The sequence below is a fragment of the Onychomys torridus genome, chromosome 3 (genome assembly GCF_903995425.1).
Source record: "Onychomys torridus chromosome 3, mOncTor1.1, whole genome shotgun sequence".
NCBI lineage: Eukaryota > Metazoa > Chordata > Mammalia > Rodentia > Cricetidae > Onychomys > Onychomys torridus.
In genome coordinates this window covers 32417072-32422438 of record NC_050445.1, presented here as the reverse complement: position 1 = coordinate 32422438, position 5367 = coordinate 32417072, and the positions used below count along the sequence as shown (strand labels likewise).

Here is a 5367-nt window from a genome sequence, read left to right as displayed (position 1 = left end):
GAAAGGAGCAGGGTTTATAGTAAACATTGGGATCAAAAGGAAAGGTCTAGCCAAGGAGCAGTCTCTGTAGGGACGCACTCTCCGGGCTGTAAACACCCAGGGAAAAAAAGCTATGGTGGACATTTTCTGTAACTATCAACATCCACACACGGAACAGAAGGGAAGATTTTTGCCATTTCCCTGTGAGGCCTTAGGATCTTTGACCCGGCCATGCCCATGTCAAAAACATACATTTCATTCACTGGATGTGGGGCAAACATGGGCTGCAAAGAGGATGCTGAGAGGAAGTTAGACAAATCTAGCTTAAATAGAGCTTAAGCTGTTTTCTCAGAGAGTAGATACAAATGGTGCCAGAGGAAGTTAGTTTAAGCTGTTTACCCACAGAGTGGATACAAAGGATGGTGCTGAGAGGAAGCTAGCTTGGGTTGTTTGTATGGAGATTAGATTTAAATGGTGCTCCAGGAAGTTAGCTCAAGTTGTTTATGATGAGATAAGATACTAAGATCAGGAGATGATGTCGGAGCATAAACAACTTGTAAACAAGAAGATGAGGATAGGGTGACCTTTAAAATGATTGGTCAGTTCCTTCATCCCCCCTCCTAGGGTTCCTGCTATAAAGGCTTACTGCCTAACAATAGAGTTCTGGCTTGACTTGACTCCCTGCTGCATCTGATTGTCTTCAGGTAAGAGGGAGGCTGGGGAACAGGGTGCACAGTTAGCTTCCTGGCCACCTCTTCACAAGTGACCTAAGTTCCTGATGGGGCAGGACCCCACAACTGGGGACTTCACACACTCCAGGCTTCCTCCACTCTGCACAGCTGCACAAACCTCCCACTTGTCCAAAATGGCCAGAGTTGCAGTTTTCTGTCTTTGTTTAATTGCTCAAAGTATAACTTGAAGTTGGAACCTTGGACTTTTAAAATCTTTAAGACCTATATAAGGGGGTTGGGGATTTAGCTCAGTGGTAGAGCGCTAGCCTAGCAAGCACAAGGCCCTGGGTTCAATGCTCAGTTCCAAAAAAAAAAAAAAAAAAAAAAAGAAGCCCAGAAGCTGTTTGCCTGGTGGTGGTGGCGCATGCCTGTAATCCCAAAACTCGGGAGGCAGAGGCAGGTGGATCTCTGTGAGTTCGAGGCCAGACTGGTCTACAAAGTGAGTTCCAGGACAGCCTCCAAAGCTACACAGAGAAACCCTGTCTCGGAAAAACAAAATAAAACAAAACAAAACAAAACAAAAAAAAACCCTATATAAGTATTAAGTATATTTAGCTGCTTACATGTTTTCAAAGTTAAGCCTAAAGCAAGTAACTAGAAAATAAGCTGTTAAATTTTTGTTTGTTGTTTGTGGCTAGTTTCTCTTTTGGCATTAGACAGAACTGGACATACATTAAAGAGCTTTTTTCCTTATCCCCTGAATGCTTGGAGTAAATTCCTATAGGGTAGGGATTAACCTGTTCCTTCAGAATGACTCAGTGTAACTGGTCCCCAGACCTTTGTGGGCCTTAAACCTTAGCACAGCTAACTCCATGATGGAAGTACCATTCCGGCTATACAACTAAGCACGTAGACACTACCACCTGCCGAACTGAAAACAAAGACCTACTCCATCTGGAAAGTCTCTAAACGCACTAACTTCACTTTTTTGGCCTCTATAGCTCCACTTCTGGCTAGCAGTTCTTATTAACTGAAGTATGTCAAACCAGGATATGGGTTGTGTGCTTAAAAGCTCACTCTGAAACAGGCTCGGGGCTACACTGGGATCCCAACCACCCCGTGTAGTCACCAGCAGGCTAATAAAGACTTCCTGTTGGTTTAAACCCATGTGTGACTAGTCTTCTCTGGCGAATACCCCACAACAAAGGATGCTGCACTGGGGAGAGGCTTATCCCAGCACAGGGAATTACCCACAAAAGCCGGTTCCCCAGCTCCCTCCACAATCTGCAGCAGCTCAGCCAGCTACAGTCTCCCTTCGGCATCAGTTGTCTGCATCAGCTTCTATGTCTTCAGGAACTTCCTGAAACTTACCAGTTATGTACTTCCTGAGTGTTTCCTCCTATTATTTATGAGCCCCTCTCCAGGAGGGAAAGGTTCAATTTAGAGGAAAAGGCTCCAGCACATTTTTCTGCCTCAGACTCTGGAAGCTGGGACCATTGGTTTGTGCCACCTCCAGTTGGGTTCCACATTTAACCCATTTCCTGACAATGGAAGGTTGGAAGGGTAGAGGCTAAAGGTGATTTCATACCCCAAACACTCATAATGGATTTTAGCTCATCAGTCCTCTGTCTGCTGTGTCAAAGGCAAAAATCATAACAGTTTAATTTGTAACCCTTAATTGGCTTTATTTTTATTCCACAATAAACACTTTATGTCACAAAATAGAGTCAAAGAACTGATGGTCTGGCTAATAAGGGTTGGTTCCTACACAGAAAGACTCAAGAGACCAGAAAATAAAGAGACAAAAGGCAGATGATCTGGCCCAGAGTGGTGGCACACACCTTTAAACCAGCACTGGGAAGCAGTGGCAGGCCACTCTCTGTGTGTTTGTGTTAGAGTCGGCGCTGAAACCAGAAGCTTCACTCCGATATCGGGTCACACAGAAACAGTTATTGTACGCGTGCACAGGGGTCAACAGTCAAGCTTGGGACTGAAGACCCCGAAGCTCAAGCTCACAGGCTTGTTATAGGGCAGTTTCACATGGGTGGGGGAGTGCGGTCGCTCGGAGTTCAGTCATCCGGCTGGATCTTGTAGCTTTTAGGTGGTTTTGCAAGGTGGTTCTGCCACAAGCAGCTTATTTTTGCAAGAGCTGTGGGCTAGCTTTACAACGTGGAAGCCTTCTGTAAGAGCTAAGCAGAAATACATTTCTCTACTGGGATAGAGCCTAAAATGGAGTCCTTCATTTGAAGCCAGCCTGGGTTATATAACAAGACCCTGTCTAAAAAAAAAAAAGAAAGAAAGAAAAAGAGAAAAAAACAAAAAACAAAAAACAAATGGTCATTTCCAAGATGCTGTCCTTGAGGGCAAGGACATGGAGACCGAGCACAAGGGGAATGACTAAGAAGTTATTGCCAGCTGTTTCCAGTGACTGTCTTGTGTAAGAATTGAGGCATAGATTACACCATTCTCCTACCAACTCAAACTGGCCTGATTGGGTAGTTTGGCTGTTATCTGGAACCTCAGGGCGGATAAACAACACAATTTCACCTCAGTGACTGTAAGTTTTGCTTTTGCCTTTATTCATTTATCTATAGACACTGCTGCCCAGGCCAACCTTGGCCTCCAACCTGAGGTCTTCCTGCCCCAGTCTCCCAAGTGCTGGGATGACAAGTTTGTTAGTGGAATTTTAGGGTGTGTGACTCCACTTTTTTATTTTTGAGGTAACTACTGTAAAGCCATCTTGTCCTGACTCCATTTGTATCTGCTTAGACCCTTTTCAGCCTCTACCCCCATGAGAGCCACATCCACATTGGCAGTAGTACATTTGGGGTTCTCCATTGTTGTTTTAAAAATGATAAGTGGCAATGGTTACCATGCATGAGCCACAACAAAATCCAGTAGCAGGGCTTTATTTGGTGGTGAGGCGGGGGACATAAAAGAACCAGGCCTAGGGAACCAGGCCATGTACAGAGAACAGAAAGAGAGAGAGAGAGAGAGAGAGAGAGAGAGAGAGAGAGAGAATAGAGAGGACGGAGGGGTCTGTGTCCAGCTTTTTAAGGATTCCTATGAACATTCGCAGGTGGGCTTATGAGCTACGCCCCACATGGGCAGACTGCATGACCACGCCACATGCCCATTATCACCAGCATACACTGATGATGTAAGACATAAGACCCCTTACTTAGCTCCTGAACTGCTCATGTGCAGCTGTAGTGACGGCAGAATCCTAACATCTCTGACCCTGACCATGGTCTAAATGTGTTAATCAAAACAATAAGATTTGTACCAACTAAACATGAACTAAAAATAACTGGAAAAGGTATAAATCAAAATTAATTGTTATGCTGTGTCTAAAATAACTATCATGTTCTGCCAAAACATATAAGGTTACTCTGACCCTCATCTAAGATTGATGTAGTTGTGGTCTATACGGTCTTTTGCCTTTATCTACTCTCTATCTCTCTATGTATGTATGTATGTATCTATCTATCTATCTAACTGTCTGTCCGTCCGTCCGTCCATCCGTCCATCAATCCATCCATCCATCTATCTATGTTTTTTCTTCAAGACAGGGTTTCTCTGTGTAACAGCTCTGGCAATCCTGGAACTCACTCTGTAGACCAGGCTGGCCTCAAACTCACAGAGATCCACCTGCCTCTGCTTCTGCCTCCTGAGTGCTGGGACCTAAGTCATGCACCACCACCACTTTGTGTTTTTACTTTTGAGACAGGGTCTCTTCACAAAGTCCTGACTGACCTGGAACTCATCCTCATCATGACATCCTGCCTCTGCCTTCTGAATGTTGGTATTAGAGATATGTATTGATTGGGTCAAGCTTCTGAGGTTTTCCTTTCTTTCTTTCTTTCTTTCTTTCTTTTTCTTTCTTTCTTCCCTCCCTCCCTCCCTCCCTCTCTTCCTTCCTTCCTTCCTTCCTTCCTTCCTTCCTTCCTTCCTTCCTTCTTCCTTTCTTTTTTAACGGATGAACTGGATTATTTATTAGATCCTCTGGTTCTACACATTTGACCCCGGTCTCAGCCCTGTCATGTGATTTGCACATTAAAGGCCCCCACAAATGGCAGCTCCCTGTGCCTGGTAGAGTCATGTGTTATCCTGAATCGTGCCTCCACGTCTCGAAGGTCCTGGCGCCCCCAGACAATCTCCTGTGTCATGCTGACCTGCTGCCACCGCTAACTGCTGGGGTCTAGTTCTTCCTCCAGGCCACGTTCTCCTCCGTGGCCACCGCTTTCTTCAGGGTAGCCATCACTAACTAGTTCCTTGGTCCTGACAGCTTCGTTCCTACACTGCGGGTCCCGGTCCGGCACCTCCGGCAGCATTGCCTGCTTCTGTAGTTCACCTTGGGACGGACCACAAGAGCAAAGAGAGTGGAGCCCATGCCAGCACCGGTGCCTAGCGCGGCAACCACCACCAGTGTTTTCCGAACCTTATCCATGGCTGACCGTATTACCAACGAGGGTTTTTCTTTCTTTTCCTAAATTTCATTTTGTGTATAAATTTTTATTGGTGCGTGCATGTAGCACATTATGTGGAGCTCAAGGCAACTTGTGAAAGTTTGTTCTATCTGGCTACCATGTGAGTTCAAGGGATCAAACTTGCTATTTTGAGAGTGTCTCACTTCGTTGTACAGGCTGACCTTGACCTGTAGCCCAAGCAGTTCTTGAATTTGCAATCTTCCTGCTTCAACCTCTGCAGTAGCTAC

At 45.4% G+C, this 5367-nt stretch overlaps 1 pseudogene; it reads right to left on the bottom strand.

The window, feature by feature from the left end:
* Positions 1-4815: 4815 nt before the first annotated feature.
* Positions 4816-5100, bottom strand: LOC118579421 (annotated as a pseudogene).
* Between the last annotated feature and the right edge of the window lie 267 nt (positions 5101-5367).